Source organism: Bos indicus, chromosome 15 (genome assembly GCF_029378745.1).
Source record: "Bos indicus isolate NIAB-ARS_2022 breed Sahiwal x Tharparkar chromosome 15, NIAB-ARS_B.indTharparkar_mat_pri_1.0, whole genome shotgun sequence".
NCBI classification, from domain to species: Eukaryota; Metazoa; Chordata; class Mammalia; order Artiodactyla; family Bovidae; genus Bos; species Bos indicus.
Genome location: NC_091774.1, coordinates 973572 through 997380, shown reverse-complemented (window position 1 = coordinate 997380; position 23809 = coordinate 973572). Strand labels below are relative to the sequence as shown.

The 23809-nt window shown below is 37.7% G+C and overlaps 1 pseudogene; it reads right to left on the bottom strand.

Moving 5' to 3' along the window:
• Positions 1-19870: 19870 nt before the first annotated feature.
• On the bottom strand, positions 19871-22883 carry LOC139187117 (olfactory receptor 4A15-like; annotated as a pseudogene).
• Between the last annotated feature and the right edge of the window lie 926 nt (positions 22884-23809).

The following is a 23809-nucleotide window of genomic DNA, read 5'->3' as shown; positions in this document are numbered from 1 at the left end:
GTCCAGACATATACCTACAGCTGATTCATGTAGATATATGGCAGAAACCAACACAATGTTGTAAAGAAATTATCCTCCAATTAAAAATAAATTAAAAAAATTTTAAAAGATAAGTACCTATTACAGTATACTCATTCAACAAATATTTATTAAACACTTACTAAGTGTATAAATGCACATCTATTCACAAATTTATGCAGTTTCCCTGTTAAATGCCCTTAATACTTTTAATTTCATAACCAAACAGCCACAGTCATCCATTCATGATAGCTATGATCTTCTCAATTTTCATATTTTTCTTACTTGCATTCTCATAGCTACTTCCCCTATCTTTCCATTGGATTATCCCATCATTCTTGATTACAAGATATTGCATTACTAACAGAATGAGAAATTGGGAGAAATATATTTCCCAAATAAAAGATAAGACAAAACATAAATACAATAAAATATATTCTGCTAACAGTATGTCTTTCCCTAAAGAGCTTTTTAATTATCCAAAAATAATACAATGTTGTAAATCAAATCTACTCCAATAAAAGTTGTTTAAAAGCCAGATATTATGCTTATGAGGAACCAAAATGCAGTAACTTCATTGTATTCCCTTATTCTGAAGTGGGATACCTCAACAGATCAGAAAAGGATATAGTGGACATGAATTAAGAGTTAGATGTAATTAATATAGTAAAAGTGTTTTAAAAGTACTATGAAGAAATACAAATTACTTTTTCAATTTTCTTTAATTTCACAATACTCCTTTATAAATAACTACTAATGGAAAATATTTTTAAAGAAGAAAAATCTTTATTCACACATATGCTCAGCACAATTATTAAGAACTGTGGAAAATGTAGAAACAGCATGGAATGTTCATAGTTCAGTTGGTAAATCATCTTCCTGCAATGCAGGAAACCTGAGGTCAATTCTTAGGTTGGAAAAATCCCCTGGAGAAGGAAATGGCAACCCACTCCAGTATTCTTGCCTGGACAGTCCCATGGACAGAGGAACCTGACAGGCTACAGTCCACGGGATTGCAAGAGTCAGACATGACTTAGCGACTAAACCACCACCACCACCATGGAATGCTCAATAGTGTAAAAAAAAAATGTATAATTGGAATACAGTGTATCTGCTTCAATAATATGTGTTTTTCAAGAAATTAAAAAAAATGTGCAGTATCATAGAAACATTTTTAAATTGTAAAATAAAGTGGAGACAATTTTGGATGCAAATATGAATTGTTTAATTATTCTAATTTACTTCTAATTAATATTTCTACTCTTTTTACTAATTTAAATATATGTTTTTGTTGTTCAGTCGCTGAGTCAAGTCCAACTGTGCAATCCCATGGACCACAGCAAGTCAGGCCTTCCTGTGCCTCACTAACTCCTGGAGTTTGCCCAAATTCATATCCATTGAGTGAGTGATGCCATCCAACTATTTCATTCTCTTACTGCCCTTTTCTCCTTTACCTTCAGTCTTTCCCATCATCAGGGTCTTTCCCAAGGAGGCAGCTGTTCTCATAGCACTAAATAAATATCAGTAAAGAAGAAAAGACTTCAAAATATTTCTACAAATGGCAACCCAATCCAGTATTCTTGCCTGGAGAATCCCATGGACAGAGGAGCCTGGCAGGCTATAATCCATGGGGGTCACAAAAGTTGGACACAACTTAGTGACTAAACCACCACCACATAAATTAGTAGCATTGTACTTGAATATATCTTTCTTGATGTACTCTATGCTGAGAAAGACACAGTTTAATGTCAGGTGAGGATATGAGTGATAATATGATTTGTAAGATCAATTTAAATCTGAAAGTCTCTGATTATGTGATTTCCTTGGGAAAAAAGTCTTACCTATGTGTGTGTCTGATATAAGTCCATGCTCAACTTCTGTTAGCTCACAAAGAAATAACTTGCAAGATTTGAAAATGCCAACTATCCCAGCTATAATGAGTGTCTTTGTTGGTTTATAAATGGTTCCTTTTGATGAACCTTAAAAGCATGACCACATATCCTATTGTGGGCATTTCTGTAAAGTTTCTTATCTATGGCTAATAGGACCTCAAGGGTATTTCATCATCAGTAGCAGACCTTTCCAACAATTCAATTTTGTCATGAGGTAAACTGAACAGAGAAGAACTGTTTTATGTGACTTATATTTAATTTTGAACTCCTCTTTGAGTCTACATGAGGACAAAATAATATGACGAGACAGAAAAAAAAAAAAAACAACTGTTGACCATTTATGAATTTAGGTATTTGAAATATATGGGCTTAATAATAAGACTGAATATTTAGCAGTGTATAAATTAAACATTCAAGTGGGTAAATCTGATATTTAAATTCTATTATAATACTTTGTTTTTTTAATCTACCCATTATTCAAATCATTATAAAATGTTGTTTTTAATTATATCTTAAGTGTTAACTATGAACACTATTATAATATTGGCACTTCAGGTGAAGTTTTCAGTACCTCTTCAAAATAGTTGTTTCTTGTGTGAGTTCTGGAATTAGATTAACATGATAATGATGAAAATGATTCTATTATTTAATTATACTTAGAGATGGGAAAATACATTTCTTTCACTCATTTAAAATTAACCTTAATATTCATATGAAATAGAAAAATTAGGCAATAATATTCACAATTTATAACAAGAAAATACAAGACTGGGAATAAAAATGTGATCTGCCAAGAAGAAATAAGAGGCCAAGCCATTAAATTCTGGGTGATGACCCTTATCTTAAAGTTATTATTTTAAGTGGCTTGACACATTATGTTACCACCACTGTAAGGCCCAATTCAACTATCTACTGAAGGAAATAAATACCAGTATTTGAAATTATTTGGTAAATAAATGTAATTCAGTCCAACTCAGAAGTATTCCTATGTAGAGCCACATTCACACACCATGTTCAAATATTTCTGTGTTAATAAGAAGGAAAATAAATTGTACATAACTCTTGATTAACTCCAGAGAATATGTGACTGTGAGCAGCATGTGTCATGAAAAAGAGATTTAAAAGAACTGAAATCACATGGACAACCCTAGCTTAAATGGACACTCCAATATTAGAGTGCTTTAATGCTATTTGTGATTCAGATTCCAAAGACAGCTTGAATGAGAGTCTGAAACTCTCTAAAGAACTATAAATGATATGGATTTCTCTGAAGTGTCACTGTGAAAATGTCTTGAACATTTTTTCCAGCTCTGGAATGAAAGACAGAATCAGATCAGAGATTTAGCATGTACTGACACAGTCATCATTCACAACCTCATAATGATTGAAATCCATTCGCAATGGCCCATTGATTGTCGGGCAACCTCTACTTAAATAGCTACATGCTGGGCAGAGAGATTGCTTTAGAATTTCTACACCTGTCTAGCCAAACTCCTGAGTGCCTACAGAAGCATGGAATGGAAGCAGAACAGATTTAGGTAAGGGATGTATATGAAAATAATTTCTCAAAAGAGGAGTTCCTGGCTCCATACCAGAAAAATTTGTTTCCAAAATATAAATCCCAAGAGAAAGTTTTTTAGAACCCTGAAGAGACAGCCACACAGATTCTCAAACTTGAAGAGTTAACTAGAATGGAAGCAGGAAAATTTATACTGGATCTTACCACTGCTGATAAGAAAGTAGATGAGATGTAGTTAGACATTTGATAGATTCATGAATAAATTTAACAAGAACCAGGTACCTGTCAACGTGTTCTTATGACAGCTCCATACATTCTAATATGTAGAGAAATATGTTCTCAAATAACAAAGCACTCAAGGGCAGACCTCATATTGTATTAATCTAATCCAAGGAAATTTTCATTCCAGAAGGACATCTCTTAAGTTGTTTACCAGGAATGGAAAGATTTTGGGAGGTGGACTGTGGTCTCATAAGCCTTCCAGTTTTAACTCAAATTGAAGTAGGAGAAAATATAACAATATTTATGTTAGAAAGTGTATTGGTTTTGCCAGGACAACAAAATTTTGGAACATCATTGCAATTTACCTCGGTAAACTACTCATAGAAATGGGGAAAACTATTCAAGGTTAAGGAAGAATATGATGGCACAGTGAGAAATAAAGCTCATGGCTCCTGATCCTAACACTAGTTCTGTTATTCACCATCATGTTTTCCTTACCATGATACTCTTGTTAAATATTTTCACATCATGATGTATATTGATTTATTCAATTAAGTTTGTGGTACCCACGTAGTAGGAGGCTGGATTTTTCTAACAAAAAGGAGATTATAAACATATCTGTGAAATATTTATGCATTTAAATTTTGATAGAATTTATTTTTGAAAAGATTTTAAATTAATTGCAATAAAGTCATATAACATAGGTAAATTGTTTAGTCAAGAAGTACTTTCTTTGATTAAATGTAGCATGATATTTTTTTAATATGTGTATTCCTTATAATCTTCTAAAGCAGATTTCAAAGAGGATTTCAGATTCAAGGAACTAATATAAAGCTATCTTTCTATAACAAAACTGTTTTAAAAATATATTTTACTGTGTGCTTTAGAGAAATCTTGCATTTAATTTTGCAAATAATTGTTGACTTAATGAAGGGTCACTTCCTATGTCATGTAATTAAAAGGATTTTTATATACTAAATCATAATTATATACCAAGTCCCAGGAATTCTGTATAATGAAAGATCCGAAGATGTGGAATTAAAATTTTGGATCCTATGCTGACTTCCATATTCTATGATTTAATTATATAACCTTTCTGAACTGATGTCTTTTCTGTAAATAAGAACACTAAACTTTAATTTTGTAATGTTGTGACCATTTGAAAACATCTCAATTTTTTCCCCATAAATTTGATAATTTTTATAATCTCTAATGTTTCCCAAGAGAATAAGAAATACAATATAATTTTCAATATCAGTTGTGCTAAAAATACATTAAGAGGATATTGATAAGTGTCTTCTTTCTATTTTATATGCCACACCATCTTAGATATCATCTTATATAGTAGGCCATATAACTTTCTGAGAACCAATTGCTTCTATATAAATGCACATTATGAAAGTATGTAATTACTATGGAAAACTTTTTACTTACTACAAAACAAGAGAGGTCCTGCTAGAATTCTATCACTTCTCTGATACCCTTTTAAATGGTTGAAAAGAATAAAATTTGGATTTAGAAGGATGCAGATCTGAATACTGATTTTGTCTCTGAAATTGGATAGATTACTTGCTTTTTTTGAAATTTATTCTTCATCATCTGTGAAACAAGGATAATCATAATACCTACCTTGCAAAGATGCTGTTTAGTGTTCTCAAAGCACTCAAGAGCAGAGCTAGGGGCTTCCTTGTTGGTCCAGTGGCTAAGACTCTGAATAATGAATGCAGGGGTCCAGGGTTCAATATCTTGTCAGGGAACTAGATCTAATATGCATATAATAACTACGTGTTCACATGCACAACTAAAGGTCCCCTACACAGCAAAAAAGATCCCATGCAACCAGTATAAAAAATAAATAAATATTAAAAGCAAACAAACAAAAAAGAAAATAGATGACCAAGACATAGCATGTTGGGTCACCTTGCCATTTCCCATCACATTAAATCCAAAGACTAGCCTGATAGTAAGCAATGCTTAAAAAAAAAAAAAAAAAAAAGTGCAAAGTCCATATTCTTTTAGTCCAGTTCAAAAAGGCATTTTCATCTCAAAAAGACATCTTCTAAGTTGTTTACCAGTAATGGAAAGGTTTTGGAAGGTGGACTGTGGTCTCATAAACCTTCCTGTTTTATTTCTAATTTAAGTAGAGGCAAATATAACAATATTTATGGCAATAAATACACTGGCTTGGCCAGAATCACAAAAATTGAAAACACACTGCAATTTACCTAGGTAAACTACTTGTAAAAATGGGGAAAACTGTTTAAGGCTAAAGAAGAGCATAATGGCATAGTGTGAAATAAACCTCATCACTCCTGATACTAAAGCTAGTGGTTTTACTCTCCACCATGTTTCCATAGCCAGAATATGTTTGCTGAATATTGTTACATCATGATGTCCATTGATTTCTTCAATAAAGTATACCGTACCTATGTAGTAAGAGGTTGGGCATTTCCAACAAAAGAGGAGACTATAATCCCCTCCATGACATATATATTTGTAATTTGATAGCTGATTGACTTCATTTTTTAAAAGATGCAAAATTAATTTTCAACAAAGTCTTATAAGTTAGTTTCTCAGTTTTGTCCGACTCTTTGCATGGATGGTAGCCTGCCAGCCTCCTCTGTCCATGGAATTCTCCAGACAAGAATACCAGAGTGAGCTGCCATTTCCTTCTCCAGGGGATCTTCCCAACCCAGGGATCAAACCCAAATCTCCTACATTGGGGGTAGATTCTTTACCACTGAGCCACCAAGGAAGCTGAGATAGTTTATTTAGCCAAGATGTATTTTCCTTGGTTAAATGTACAGTAATGATGCCCACTCTTTTTTAAAAAAAATATATATACATTCCTTATAAATAATCTCCAAAGCAGTTTTCAAAGAGGAATCAATTTTCAAGGAATTAAGTGCAATGCCAACTTTCTAACAGTGATACTGTTTTTTCAACCATCTTACTGGATGCTTTTGGGAAAAAAAAGGAAAAAGCATGTAAGTGCTCCTAGTAATTGTTAACCTAATGAAGTGTCACTTCCTATGGCATATAATCAAAAAAAATATTTTTGCTTTTATAGAAGAAACCTCATCTAATGTCAACACAAAGGAATTCTGTATAATGTAAAGATTACAGGACACGGAATAAGAGTATTTGGGCCCAATGCTGACTTCCATGTTCTATGATTTAGTTATTTAATATTTCTTATCCTCCAACTTATTACTAAATAAGAACACTAAATTTTAATTATACAATGTTTTTGTTTCCATTTGAGAACAACTCGACCTTTTCACATCAGCTTAAATAGTGTACAATGAATTGTCATAATCAGTGACAATTTTACCCAAGGGAAGAGGAAGACCTTAGGAACTTAGAAGGCTCATTCAAAATGGAACAGCCTCAGTTAAAGGCATTCAGACTTTGACAAACCACAACAGGGAACCAGGACAGTAAACATCATGACATTCTTTTTTTTTTTTTTCCTTCTCACCTGTCCTCATTCAGCTAGGGCCACCTCTTGGCCAGAAGGTAAGCGAGTTGATTGAAACAGACCAAGGAAGACCGATGAGTAGAGAGAGCGAGAGATCTCAATGGGTGAAAGAGCTATGTATTTTTATACATTCCAACCATTTATTCAGCTTTTACTTTTCCCTGAATTAAGAAACTAAATGCTTTTCTTGGAGTTAGCTAGAAACAAAGAAAACACAGGGGAAATGAGCACCTACAAACTCATCTATTCACTTAGTTTTATTGAACGTCAGTATGAGTCAGACCCTGAAGCAAGTGCTGGTGATAAAGTGGTGAACAAGACCCAGACCTTGTCTCCTAGGCTTATTTAAGTGGCTTCAAAGTCGAAGAGGAGGGCGAGTTAGACTTCATCTTTGTATTAACAGTGTGCCGAACCAGAACAAACAGCTGCACAAGTACCTTTAATATCTGAAGTGTTTTTCACTATTCTTACTGGCTGAGAAGCAACCAGGTTATTACATGGTAAGCTCTCTGCGCCTGGATGTCCTCCAGCAAAGACCCAAGGGCCACTTGTCAGAAGGTGTAGAAGAAGGACTTGAGCATACTAAGCCTCATAATAAGCTGAATAAAACAGCCTTAAAAGTTCGCTCTGATATTTGTTTTTCTCTTTCTGACTTACTTCACTCTGTATAACAGGCTCTAGGTTCATCCATCTCAGTTCAATTGACTCAAATCCATTCCTTTTTATGGCTGAGAAATATTCTATTGTGTATATGTATCAAAACTTATTTATTCATTCATCTATCAATAGACATCTATGTTAATTCCATGTCTTGGATATGGAATCTAGGAAATCAGTACTAATCAACTTATTTGCAATACAGGAATAGAGACACAGACATAGAGAAAGAATTTGTAGACACAATGTGGGAAGAAAATGGTGGGACAAATTGAGAGAGTAGCGTTGAAATATATACATTACCATGCTTAAAAATATATAACTAGTGGGAAGTTGTTGTATAACACAGGGACCTCAGCCTGGTGCTCTATGATGACCCAGAGGGGTGAGATCATGGGGGGATTAAGAGAGAGGCAAAAAGAGAGGAGCTATATGTATACTTAAGGTTGATACATGTTGTTGTATGGCAGAAACTAACACAACATAGTAAAGCAATTATTTTCTGATTAAAAATTTAAAAAAATGAAATAATGTCAGTGAGAGAAGGCAAGGGTGGGATGATTTTAGAGAATATCATTGAAACATGTATATTACCATATGTGAAATAGATCACCAGTCCAAATTTGATGCAGGAAACAAAACACCCAAAACCGGTGCACTGGGACAACCCAGAGGGATGGGATGGAGAGGGAGGTGGGAGGGGCATTCGGGATGGGGGACACATGTACACCTGTGGCTGATTCATGTCAATGTATGGCAAAAATGATGACAATATTGTAAAGTAATTAGCCTCCAACCAGTCCAGGTTCAATGCATGATACTGGATGCTTGGGGCTAGTGCACGGGGACGACCCAGAGGGATGGTATGGGGAGGGAGGAGGGAGGAGGGTTCAGGATGGGGAGCACATGTATGCCTGTGATGGATTCATTTTGATATTTGGCAAAACTAATACAATTATGTAAAGGTTAAAAATAAAATAAAATTTAAAAAATTAAAAAAAAGTAATAAATAAATAATATGTCAGTGAAATGGAAAAAGTAACAAGTTTATTTTCCTCTTGCATACCATGGGAAAAAACATTCTCTTATTACTGAAATGTTTTGGTCATATCTGAAAACCCAAAGCATTAACTTCTTATCATCTTGGTGTTGAAAACATTGTCTTATTTCATTAAGTCTCCACTTCTGAATTCATCATATCACTGAAATGAAAGAAGATACAATGAAAGTGACTGAATTCATTCTAATGGGACCTGCACAGAATCCCTAGATGCAAAGAATACTGTTTTTGATGTTACTTATCACCTACATTGGCACTGTCACAGACAACCTGCTTTTCCTCTTCCACAATCCTGTTACCTTCAACCACTGAATTAGACAGATTTTCTTTTCTTTTTTTTTTTGGCTCTGGATTGCAGCATGTGAGATCTTAGTTCTCAGACCAAGGATCGAATCCCATGAGTCTGGAGTGAAAGTGTGGGGTCTTAATCACTAGATCACCAGGGAAGTCTCTGAATTACACAACTTTTGAATCAGAGAGCAAATCTGTGAGCATTTTAAGGATTTTGAAGAGGAATAGCAGGTGTCTGCCAATGACAAGAAGACCAGGAAAGAATACTTCACAGAGTGTGTGAAGTCTGGCTGTATATCATAGTCACCACAGTGAGCAGGTAAGGTTTTGAGCTCCCTGGGGTCTCAGTGGTAAAGAGTCTGCTTGCCAATGCGTGAGACTCAAGTTCAATTCCTGAGTGGGAAGATCCTCTGGAGAAGGAAATGACAACCCTCTCCAGTTTTCTTGCCTGAGAAATCCCATAGAAAGAGGAACCTGGCAGGCTGCAGTCCATGGGATCACAAAGAGTGGGCCACTAATGAGTGACTGAGCAGGAACATGAGAGAGTAATTACTTTATTTGAAAGTTATTCACTCTTTTTGTTTTGCATATGGAAAAACTGAGACCTATCAAAGAAAGAAACATTTCTAAAATTGCATATTTTGTTCAAGCAGTTTAAAATCAAGAATTGTTTTCATTAAATTCTAACCTGTTTTATCTTCTCCCTGCATGGAATAGCAGATATTCCCACTTGTTACTGAGTAATTAAAACAAAAGACATGCCCGAATGATCGATACCGTCACTTCTATGAACTTCATGTTTTTTTTTTTTTTCCCAAGTAAGATCTGAAGAGTGAATTAAATATATTTAGAGATACAAAATATGAATACAAGAGATACAAAAATACATCTTTTGACACTCTTATAGGATTTACTCATATAAAGAAAAGTAATACAAAGTAAAGATTAGTAATACAGAATTTTTTGTTAAAGCTTCCAGTTTCCACACTGACTTAGCCAGTCTGTTCATTTGATTCCTAAACCAAACAAGTAACTTAGATGGGAACATGATAAGACTTAGTCCCTGCATTCATCAAATCTCTTTGGTTGCACAACAATGCAAAAAAGCAGCAAAAAAAAAAAAAAAAAAAAAAAGCAGCAATATAGTGCTGCTTTTTGCTTACCAATGTGAAACAATAAATTAGTTCCAAATACTTCTATTCAGTCACTATGAAAACTGCTCAAGCACCAAGGAGTCAATACAGAAATGTACGCCTTCTTTAGAATACATGTATTCTACTAGATATTCAGAACTGACCCACTAGGAGAGCTTTGGGCCAACATTATCTCACATTAAAATAAATAAATAAACAAATACTTAATTAAATGGAACTGGGAAACCAGAATGGGGAACAATTATGCCCTATAACATAACAGAACAAAAGAAGGGGAAGAAATGCTCCTCTTTGCTGGCAAGGGCTTAACCAAGGAAAAGCTACAGGCTCTTTATTTACTAGTTCCCCACCCCTTAACTCTATTTTCCCTTCTCTAAAAGCATTCTCCTTCCCTTGCCTTGGGAAAAATTGCAGATGGTTTCCCGTGGTTGATGTTGTTCTGTCACTAAGTCATGTCTGGCTCTTTGCAAACCCCATGAACTGCAGCACGCCAAGTTTCCCTGTTCTTGACAAGGTCCCCAGTTGCAATTCCTGTTGATCTGAAATAAACCCATCTTTTCTGGAATAAAATATGACAGCCTATTTGTTACAAAGACCATCAATTTGCTTTCTGATCAGTGGAGATCAGTGGCATTCTGGCAACCAGCAGTGAGCTTTAGCTTAGAATCTACTTCAGGGGGAAGGCGCCAAGATGGCGGAGGAGTAGGATGGGGAAAACACTTTCTCCCCCACAAATTCATTAAAAGAGCATTTAAACGTCGAGTAAATTCCACAAAACAACTTCTGAATGCCGGCAGAGGACACCAGGCACCCAGAAAAGCAACCCAACTCCTCGAAAGGAGGTAGGAAAAAATATTAAAGACAATAAAAGAGACAAAAGAGAGAGGGATGGAGTTCCGTCCGGGGAAGGGAGTCTTAAAAAGAGAGAAGTTTCCAAACACCAGGAAACCTTCTCACTGCCGAATCCGTGCCGAGCTTTGGAAGCACAGAGGACAACATAACAGGGAGAAAAAATAAATAAACAATTAAAACTCGCAGATTGCGAGCCCTACGGTAACTCCTCCAGCGGAGAAGCAGCGCAGACGCCTGCATCCGCCATTAGCAAGCGGGGGCTGGGTAGGGAGGCACGGCGCGGGCTGCATCGCTGAGAGTAGGAATCTGGCCTGAATACCCTGAGCACTATCTGAGCGAAATAATTTGGGCTAGCAAACCAGACTGTGGGATATCTACCATGCGAAAAGCCAGCCCTAACCTAAGACACCGCCAGCCCGCACACGGAACAAAGGACTAAACAGAGGTAGCCGGCTGCAAACCTTCCCCCTCCGGTGACAGGCAGCCAGAGCTGGAAGGGGGCAATCGCAGCCCCAGAGAGACATTATCTATAAAACTGGCTTCTTTGCTAACTAAAACTTCTTGGGGGTCTGGACGGTCAACATCTGCCTGAGAAGGTGCGCCGGTTTTACACCCAGATAACCAAGTGGCGGGGAGGCGATAAGTCGCAGCATTGGCGCTCGCCAAACACCTCATCACCTGAGCTGCTCGGACCTGGGAAGAGCACAAAACGCAGCCCCAACTGAGTCTGCGCCTCTGAGAACTACCTGAGTGCCTGAACCTGAGCGGCTTGGACCTGGGAGGTGCATGCAACCCAGGGCCAGCCTCGGATTGTTCCCGGCGGAACAACCTAGAGCCTGAGCAGTGTGGGCAGGGAGGCTACACGCGCTGTGAGCGGGGGCAGACCCAGTGTGGCTGAGGCACTGCGAGCGCACACCAGTGTCATTTGTTTGCAGCATCCCTCCCTCCCTCCCCATAGCGCGACTGAACAAAGAGAAGAAATACAGCTCCACCCACCGGAACACCGACACAAGCTTCCCTAACCAGGAAACCTTGACAAGCCACCTCTACATACCCACACACAGCGAGGAAACGCCACAATAAAGAGAACTCCACAAACTGCCAGAATACAGAAAGGACTCCCAAACTCAGCAATTTAAACAAGATGAAGAGACAGAGGAATACCCAGCAGATAAAGGAACAGGATAAATGCCCACCAAACCAAACAAAAGAGGAAGAGATAGGGAATCTACCTGATAAAGAATTCCAAATAATGATAGTGAAATTGATCCAAAATCTTGAAATTAAAATGGAATCACAGATAAATAGCCTGGAGACAAGGATTGTAAAGATGCAAGAAAGGTTTAACAAGGACCTAGAAGAAATAAAAAAGAGTCAATATATAATGAATAATGCAATAAATGAAATTAAAAACACTCTGGAGCCAACAAATAGTAGAATAACAGAGGCAGAAGATAGGATTAGTGAATTAGAAGATAGAATGGTAGAAATAAATGAATCAGAGAGGATAAAAGAAAAACGAATTAAAAGAAATGAGGACAATCTCAGAGACCTCCAGGACAATATTAAACACTACAACATTCGAATCATAGGGGTTCCAGAAGAAGAAGACAAAAAGAAAGACCATGAGAAAATACTTGAGGAGATAATAGTTGAAAACTTCCCTAAAATGGGGAAGGAAATAATCACCCAAGTCCAAGAAACCCAGAGAGTCCCAAACAGGATAAACCCAAGGAGAAACACCCCAAGACACATATTAATCAAATTAACAAAGATCAAACACAAAGAACAAATATTAAAAGCAGCAAGGGAAAAACAACAAATAACACACAAGGGAATTCCCATAAGGATAACAGCTGATCTTTCAATAGAAACTCTTCAAGCCAGGAGGGAATGGCAAGACATACTTAAAATGATGAAAGAAAATAACCTACAGCCCAGATTATTGTACCCAGCAAGGATCTCATTCAAGTATGAAGGAGAAATCAAAAGCTTTTCAGACAAGCAAAAGCTGAGAGAATTCTGCACCACCAAACCAGCTCTCCAACAAATACTAAAGGATATTCTCTAGACAGGAAACACAAAAATGGTGTATAAACTCGAACCCAAAACAATAAAGTAAATGGCAACGGGATCATATTTATTAGTAATTACCTTAAACGTAAATGGGTTGAATGCCCCAACCAAAAGACAAAGACTGGCTGAATGGATACAAAAACAAGACCCCTATATATGTTGTCTACAAGAGACCCACCTCAAAACAGGGGACACATACAGACTGAAAGTGAAGGGCTGGAAAAAGATTTTCCATGCAAATTGGGACCAAAAGAAATCAGGAGTCACAATACTCGTATCAGATAAATTAGACTTTAAAACAAAGGCTGTGAAAAGAGACAAAGAAGGTCACTACATAATGATCAAAGGATCAATCCAAGAAGAAGATATAACAATTATAAATATATATCCCCCCAACATGGGAGCACCACAGTATGTAAGACAAATCCTAACAAGTATGAAAGGAGAAATTAACAATAACACAATAATAGTGGGCGACTTTAATACCCCACTCACACTTATGGATAGATCAACTAAACAGAAAATTAACAAGGAAAAAAAAAAAAAACATGTATCTATAAAGCTCACTAAAGCAAAGCACAGTAAAATGAGGTATGGCAATAAAAGGCGTTAAATTTATCAAAAAAAAAAAAAAGAATCTACTTCAAATAATTTCCAGTAGAAGAACTAAAGAGCGTCTTGTTGAAAGTGAAAGTGGAGGGTGCAAACGTTGGCTTAAAACTCAATATTCAGAAAACTAAGATCATGGCATCTTGTCCCACCACTTCAATGCAAATAGATGGGAAAACAATGGAAACAGTGACAGACTTCACCATTTTGGGCTTCAAAACCACTGCAGATGGTGACTGCAAAAGACGCTTGCTCCTTGGAAGAAAAGCTATGACAAACCTAGACAATACATTAAAAAACAAAGACATTACATTGCCAACAAAGGTCCATCTAGTAAAAGCTATGGTTTTTCCAGTAGTCAAGTATGGATATAAGAATTGGACTATAAAGGAAGCTGAGCAGCAAAAAAATGATATTTTTTAACTGTGGTGTTGGAGGAGACTCTTGGGAGTTCCTTGAACTGCAAGGCAATCCAATAAGTCAATCCTAAAGGAAATCAGTCCAGAATGTTCATTGGAAGGACTGATGTTGAAGCTGAAACTCCAATACTTTGGCCACCTTATGCAAAGAATTGACTCATTGGAAAAGACCCTCATGTTGGGCAAGATTGAAGGCAGGAGGAGAAGGGGACAACAGAGGTTGAGATGGCTGGATGGCTTCACTGACTGGATGGACATAAGTTTGAGCAAGCTCTGGGAGTTGGTGATGGACAGGGAAGCCTGGTGTCCTGAGTTCATGGCTTCTCAAGAAGTCAGACATGACTGAGCGACTGAATGAAACTGATTTTTCCTGATCAAAATTACACTCTGGTCAGTGACCTCAGATCCCTCAGAGAAAGATTAGATTGAAGATCTACCTGATGTATGATGGTGATATTACAAGGTTCTTATTCAAAAATATCTTCAGTTCAGTTCAGTTGCTCAGTTGTGTCCGACTCTACGACCCCATGAATCACAGCACGCCAGGCCTCCCTGTCCATCACCAACTCCTGGAGTTCATCCAAACTCACATCCATCAAGTCGGTGATGCCTTCCAGCCACCTCATCCTCTATCGTCCCCTTTCCCTCCTGCCCCCAATCCCTCCCAGCATCACAGACTTTCCTAATGAGTCAACCCTTCACATGAGGTGGCCAAAGTACTAGAGCTTCAGCTTTAGCATTATTCCCTCCAAAGAACACCCAGGGCTGATCTCCTTCAGAGTGGACTGGTTGGATCTCCTTGCAGTCCAAGGGACTCTCAAGAGTCTTCTCCAACACCACAGTTCAAAAGTATCAATTCTTCAGCACTCAGCTTTCTTCACAGTCTAACTCTCACATCCATACGTGACCACTGGAAAAACCATAGCCTTGACTAGACAAACCTTTGTTGGCAAAGTAATGTCTCTGCTTTTGAACATTCTATCTAGGTTGGTCATAACTTTTCTTTCAAGGAGTAAGTGTCTTTTAATTTCATGGCTGCAGTCACCATCTGCAGTGATTTTGGAGCCCAAAAAAATAAAGTCTGACACTGTTTCCCCATCTATTTCCCATGAAGTGATGGGACTGGATGCCATGATCTTCGTTTTCTGAATGTTGAGCTTTAAGCCAACTTTTTCACTCTCCTCTTTCACTTTCATTAAGAGGCTTTTTATTTCCTCTTCACTTTCTGCCATAAGGGTGGTGTCATCTGCATATCTGAGGTTATTGATATTTCTCATGGCAATCTTGATTCCAGCTTGTGCTTCTTCCAGCCCAGCATTTCTCATGATGTACTCTGCAAAAAAGTTAAATAAGCAGAGTGACAATATACAGCCTTGACATACTCCTTTTCCTATTTGGAAAATATCTTATGTCTCCTTTATTCAAAGATCTGGTTATCTACATCTCTGGTGATTGGATTGGAGTGTGTGTGTGTGTGTGTGTGTGTGTGTGTGTGTGTGTGTGTGTGTGTTTTCCCTTTTTGTTGTTTTTTTTTTTTTTTTCCTGAATTGAATCAGATTCAATTCAGACCTCTGTTCAGCAAACCTGTATTATACATCAGCAGCAGCCTTGTTATCAACCATCATTTTAGCCAGTTTGGTTTGCCTTAACAAAATACTATAGACTGTAGCTTAAAATACTGACAAATGTTTTTTCACAGTTCTGGAAGTTGGAAGTCCCAGATCAAGGTGATTTCAGGGTTGGAAGCTGGTGAACACTTTTTTTCCCCACTTACAGATGGCCACCTGCAATCCATCATCACAGGTTGTTATTTTTCAGTCTCTAAGTCATGTCCAACTCTTTGTGACCCCATGGGCTGAAGCATGCCAGGCTTCCTTGTCCTTCACCTTCTTCCAGAGTTTACTCAGACTCAAGTCCATTGAGTTGGTGATGAACCATCCAACCATTCACCCTCTGTCATCCCCTTTTCCTCCTGCCCTCAGTCTTTCCCAGCATCAGAGTGTTTTCCAGTAAGTCAGCTCTTCAAATCAGGTGGCCAAAGTATTGGAGCTTCAGCTTCAGGATCAGTGCTTCAGATAAATACTCAGGGTTGGTTTCCTTTAGGATTGACTGGTTTGATCTCTTTGTAGTCCAAGGGACTCTCAAGAGTCTTCTGTAGCACCACAGTTCAAAAGCATCAATTTTTCGGCATTCAGCCTCACAGGGTCTTTCCTCCAAGCAAACATGAGAGAGTGGGCTCAGTTTTTAAAGACACTATATTTCAGGATGGGGAGCACATGTATACCTGTGATGGATTCATTTTGATATTTGGCAAAACTAATACAATTATATAAAGTTTAAAAACAAAATAAAATTTAAAAAAAAAGACACTATATTTGATTAGGTTCTCACTCTTATGATCTCAAGAAGTACCAGCTATTCTAATCGCCACTTTTCAAGTCTTTCCAGCCTGTATATCAGGTACATGAGTGAAGAAAGTTTTTCGATGACTTCAGCCTCTGAATTTCTAACTACAACCTCAAGAGAAATGCTGAGACTGAAGTATCCAACTTATCTATCAAATTCCAGATTGAATGAAAAAATCTGAATTAATAAAGTGAATGATGATGCTTTAAATCATTTAATTTTGGGATAGTTTTTTTAATATGGCAAACATATCTGAAACACTGCAGTAATTTAAACACTGTAGTACTGGCTCGTGTATATATTAGTTGAACGGAATGGAAAGCTAAGATATGGAATTTTATATGTATCCTGTGCTAAGTCACTTCAGTCCTGTCCACCTCTTTGATACCCTGTGAACTGCACTTCTCCAGGCTCTTCTGTTTATGGGATTCTCCAGGTAAGAATACTGGAGTATTCCCTCCCTCTTCTAGGGGATCTTCTCAATGCAACCCAGGGATCAAACCCATGTCTCTTATGTCTTCTATATTGGCATGCAAGATCTTTACCACTAATGCCACCTGAAAGTGAAAGTGAAGTCGCTCAGTTGTGTCCGACTCTTTGTGGATACATGAACTGTAGCCCACCAGGCTTCTCAGACCATGGAATTTTCCAGGAAAGAGTACAGGGGATTTTCCTGACCCAGGGATTGAACCCAGATCTCCTGTGATTCAGGCAGATGCTTTACCATCTGAGCCACCAGGGAAGCTATAGTGCCACCTGGGAAGTATGTATATATATATATATATATATATATATATATATATATATATATATACACACACACACATATGCATATATACATATATGTATATGAATAATATGAAATTAGTGGTTTTCAGTGTCATCAGGAAAATAATTATTATTCAATAAATGTACTTTGAAAAGTTATTTATCCTTATGATAAGAAATAAGAGTATACATCCATGTCACACCATATCTGAACATATATACTATGAGATTTTTAAAGATATAAATACAAAAAAATACTTCAAAGTATTTAAAGAGTAATTTCTTTTTATTGAGAGAAAGGAATGATTTGGGAAGTTCATGCAAAGGTATTTTGTCTTGAGTTCAGCTTCCTTATCCGTACCTTCCTCACTCTAGTGAGCATGGTCAAATTCAGGTGTCAGTTACTTCAACATAATATTTTTGAAGTAATTAATTCACTCTATTAAATTCCTTTCTAGTTAAAAGTTCTAGTGTATTTTTATTTCCTTCACTGAAGAATAAATGAGATTTTTGTCTGGTATAATTTGATATGTGTCAATAATCAGAGGAACTAACATTGCTAAGTACACTGAGCCCAATCACAAGTAGAAAAAAAATGATAAAGGTGTAGGTAATATTTTAGTATCTAAGTTGTGGGATGAATTCTAAGATTTAACTTGTAATACCAGAGCCTTAAAGAATGGTCTTTGTGGGACTTCCCTGGTGGACCAGTGGTTACGTATCCTCCTTCTAACTCAGGGGACATGGGTTTGATTTCTGGTTGGGGAACTAAGATATCACAAGGTGTGGAGCAACTAAGCCCACAGGCTGAGCCCATGCAACACAACTACTGAGCCTGTGCATTCTGGAGACCGAGTGTCACAATTAGAGAAGCCTGTGGGCTGCAACTAGAAAAGCCTGTGCACTGCAGTGAAGACCTAGTGCAGCCAGGAGGGAAACAAAAGACTGATCTTTGTAATACAGTATTTGATTCCCACCCTTATGGCAGAAAGTGAAGAGGAACTAAAAAGTCTCTTGATGAAAGTGAAAGTGGAGAGTGAAAAAGTTGGCTTAAAGCTCAACATTCAGAAAATGAAGATCATGGCATCCGGTCCCATCACTTCCTGGCAAATAGATGGGGAAACAGTGGAAACCGTGTCAGACTTTATTTTTCTGGGCTCCAAAATCACTGCAGATGGTGACTGCAGCCATGAAATTAAAAGATGCTTACTCCTTGGAAGGAAAATTATGACCAACCTAGATAGCATATTCAAAAGCAGAGACATTACTTTACCAACAAAGGTCCAAATAGTCAAGGTTATGGTTTTTCCTGTGGTCATATATGGATGTGAGAGTTGGACTGTGAAGAAGGCTGAGCACCGAAGAACTGATACTTTTGAACAGTGGTGTTGGAGAAGACTCTTGAGCATCCCTTGGACTGCAAGGAGATCCAACCAGTGCATTCTGAAGGAGATCAGCCCTTGGATTTCTTTGGAAGGAATGATGCTAAAGCTGAAACTCCAGTACTTTGGCCACCTCATGTGAAGTGTTGACTCATTGGAAAAGACTCTGATGCTGGGAGGGATTGGGGTCAGGAGGAGAAGGGGACGACAGAGGATGAGATGCCTGGATGGCATCACGGACTCTATGGACGTGAGTTTGAGTGAACTCCGGGGGTAGATGATGGACAGGGAGGCCTGGCGTGCTGTGATTCATGGGCTCACAAAGAGTCGGACACGACTGAGCAGACTGAACTGAACTGAACTGCAAAAGGCTGCTGCAAAAGAGAGGAAAATTTGATTTCATCACTTAAGGCAACAGCGTATCATTTACAGAGAGTTAGAAAGTCATTCATTACATAAAACAAATATATATATATATATATATATATATATATATATATATCTCCAAAATGTTAATTATCTATTGCATTAGACAACCTGTATCCAGAAAGTTTAAAGTAGACAGACTCTGGAGTGATATGAATGAGTTAAAGGTATTTCAAGTTTCAGAGGAGGCCAATTGAAAAAGCTGCACAGAATGAAGTTGAAAATTTGAAATTTTTAGTGCAAAACTTGATTTGAATAGACAAAATCTACCATACACCACCATTACAGAATAAAGTTCATTTCTAATTGTTTTATTTTCTGCTATGGACAAAGTCTGTGAAATTTTAAATTAATTTATTTTTATTGCTAGATTAATATTTTTTTTAGCAATCAGAATTTTATATTTCCAATTTCTCTTTCTTGGACTAAAAGAGAACTTTCTACTAGATCATATTTCTCAGTACCAGAGAAGTATCAACACTCACTAATAAAAACTTCAAATAGGAAAAAAAAAAGTTATTGTCACTAAAGAATCTTAATACAGTATGTTATATATCTAAGAGGTTAAAGATTTGTGATTCTCTTGGTCTCTCAGGACTATAAAATAGTCCACTTAAAGTTTAATTTATATAGTTGTTTCAGAATAAACAGGATGGATAAACCAAAGGAAATTATTTTCTAAATATAGTCACTGAGAGTGACTATTCTTTGATTCTGGGGGGGAAAAAAAATGACTTTCACATCCTACATGATAGAAAACTCCCTATTCCCAACTAAGGTCACATTTTTACTCCAGAGTGTCCTCATGGCATTTTTCATTTCTGCATTTCTCAATGTGTAGATTAAAGGATTCAATATAGGAGTTATGAAAGTTACGACCACCATCACGGATTTATCAATGGGAAAGTTGGCATTAGGCCTTGCATACAGGAAGATACAAGGAACAAAGAATAAAATGACCACCATCATATGGGATGCACAGGTGTAAAAGGCTTTGTGATTCCCTTCCAAACCATGAGTCTTCCAGGAGTGTAATATGACCCCATAAGACACTAAGAGGATGAAGAAGACAACAGTCCAAATTTTCCCTCCATTAGCTATCAAAGAGAGTCCAATGAGGTGGGTATCAGTGCAGGCAAGTTTCAGTAAAGGGTACATGTTACAGACTACCAGAGTCCAGCCCCGGTTGGATCCAGGGATTCCCTCCAGAGGACAGCATTGGCGACTGAGAGAAATAGAGAAAGAGATAAAGAAAGAATTTTGCAGTTAAGAAAATAGAGGAGAGAAAAGAGGCTGATATTCCTTGGTTTACGCAGAAAGCCAATAAAGCCCCAACATGGGACTTGCTCTGTTCACGTAGGCCACAGGCACCCTCTCGAATAGATGAAGGTGCCCCACCTTTGGCACGTTCTTGAGTGGGTCTTAGAAGCCCAGGCAAGAAAGTGAACGCAGAGGGCCCCTGTACTCCAGGGAATCAGCCTGAAAAGGAAAGGGAAAGAGAAAGAATGACACGGGGAGACCAAACTTTGAGCAAGGCCTGTAGCTTTATTTTCAAAGGGAGCTGATATACCTTAAGTTGTGCATAGAGGATAATAAGGGGTGTAAAATCATGCAAAGTCAGCAGTCTTTGATCCTTATCGAGACCAGGCTTTCTTTTCTGCAAACTTACTGTATACAAATGGTTTAGGTGATTTACATCATCTTCTGGCCAGAAGGCCTGTTAACATTTTATGACTCTGATAAAGGTTTGTCAACCATAAGACCTATTTTCTCTAAGAGTAATTATTTTAAAGTTTGGCACCATCCTCCGAAGGTGTTAGATAAAGTTGCATTCCTATAGGGCAGAGGTGCAGTGGGTTTACAACAAGGGAAATAATTTATTACCTTAAGGGTCTAAAGTTGTTAACACCAAGGCCACTACTTATTTTTTCTATATACCAACTATATTAATTAATACACTTCCAAGGATACAATACAGGGGGTGTGGAAACTTGGCAGCAAGCATTGGCTCAACAATGAAATCTTCTACTAGTTCTATTCTAACAATTTCTAACTCTCTGAGAGGCTCTATACTATTTGAATATCTTAAGCTTCCCATGCCTCTTGCTGTAGGGAGGCTGTAAACAATCGTATGTGTAGCTGTAGGAGTCTGGGTAAACCTGTCAGGCAAGCTAGAAAGTCATCAGAGGGGTTTGGATTGAAACATCCTATTATGCCCAGGAGACTTATTAACTAGAGCTCTAAGTTAATTTTCTTCAGAGAAAGGTGGTCGGGGATAGCCCCCCATTAACGTCAGAGGAGTTGGTAAAAGTCATAAAATACTAAAACAGACAGATTCTGATTTGGGGGTAGACGCTCAGGCAGATCCAGGGGGTGCCCCTCGAGCCCTGACTCACCTTGCCCATCAGGGCTCTCCCTCATGACCTTGTCATGGGTGCAAACTCCCGTGCTGGCTCCTGGCAACAGACACAATTGTCAGTCACATTGGGGCCACAGAAAGGGAGCTGATAAATAAAGAATAATTGAACCAGTGAATGCAGAAGGCCTTCAGCCCAGGCCACAAGCAGCATGAGGACACACACCCTCTGATTCAAGATGATCAAATAATGAAGAGGTTTGTAGATGGCTACATATCAGTCATAGGCCATCACCATCAGAAGAATGACTTCAGCACCAGCAGTTAAATGATCTATAAAGACTTGAGTTATACAATCCTGGAAGTAAATAGTCTTTTTCTCATGAAGCAAGTCGATTATCATTTTGGGAGCAATGATAGTAGAATAGACATCATCTATAAATGATAAAGAAGCCAGAAAAAAGTACATGGGGGAATCCAGTGATCGGCTGGCTGCCATGGTCACCATGATAAGCAGATTGCCCATTATTGTTACAATATATATGAGTAAGAATAAGATCTTACTCATGTATGGTCATGTATGGATGTGAAAGTTGGACTGTGAAGAAACCTGAGCACTGAAGAATTGGTGCTTTTGAACTGTGGTGTTGGGGAAGACTCTTGAGAGTCCCTTGGACTGCAAGGAGATCCAACCAGTCCATTCTAAAGGAGATCAGCCCTAGGTGTTCATTGGAAGGACTGATACTAAAGCTGAAGCTCCAATACTTTGGCCACCTCATACGAAGGGTTGACTCATTGGAAAAGACTCTGATGGTGGGAAGGATTGGGGGCAGGAGAAGGGGACGACAGAGTATGAGATGGCTGGATGGCATCACTGACTCAATGGACATGAGTTTGGGTGAACTCCTGGAGTGGGTGATGGACAAGGAGGCCTGGCGTGCTGCAATTCATGGGGTCACAAAGAGTCAGACACGACTGAGCGACTGAACTGAAGTGAAGAATAAGATAAATAGAACTTTTTGAATCTCAGTATATTGTGTGAGCCCCAGGAGGACAAACTCATTCACATTGTTCCTATTTTCCATGTGTTCTTATGAAGCTGTTGATCAGGTGTCAGAGGCTGCAAATCAAGGGGTCAGTAATGAATTTGAGAAGATCACATGCTTTGTGAAAAATATGGGATGCCTTACTCGAGAGTGTTTGCTCTATCGGATCTCACACAGAGTAAGCCTTTGGAACATGACACTTTGCAATATCCTTCCACAGCACTCCATTCATTTTATCAAATCCATGCTTCAAATCCACTAATGAGACTTCAGTATTCCAACTGGGTAGCTATATTAGTGGGTATATGTGTAAGTTTATGTACCAAGTGAGAAAAAAAGATGATTTCTCCAGAATATCTTTCACAAAGAACTGTAATTTTTTTTTTTTACTTTACACATCATTTCTTTTTTTCTCAGTGCATTTTGGCCTTCTGAGATCTACCATATAAATAACCAAAGTCTAATAACTTTCTTTACATATTTATGTGAAGTGACACCTAGTCATGGGACATAAAATTATAACCTGACCTTTAGATAAATACCTTTCTGAAAATTTTGAGTTCTGAAAATTGAGACATAAGTCACCCACAATAGTGAAAGAACTAGGCAGGTTCTTTGGCTATTTTTCAATGCCTATTTTTTCTCACTCAGGTGTGTCCCCTCTTGCAACTGCATGAACTTTAGTCCACTAGGCTCCTCTGTCCATAGGTTTATCCAAGCAAGAATACTGGAGTGGGTAGCCATATCCTTCTCTCAGGGATTTCCTGTCCCAGGGATTGAATCTGGGTCTACTCAATTGCATGCCGATTCTTTACCATCTGAGCCAGCAGTGAAACCCTCAGTGCTTATTAAACTCTAATTAAACTGAATTTGAAAACTCATCAAAGAGTAACTGAGCATAGATAAAAGGTATGAAATCTTTCTATTAAAGAAAGCACAATGACATCATCATTTTGTTTGAACATATACACACTCAAACAATACATACAAAAAAAAAAAATAGACATTTTTTACAAACTAGGTATTGGAGGGAAAAACCGGACAAAGAAAATGTAAGGGATTGGGTACTACAGAAACATTTTTTTCTGCTTCCTGAAATTGTTTAGAACTGATTATTGCTAGCCATAGCTCAATTAAGATGTCAAAATAAAGATTTTAAACTGAATCATGCAAAA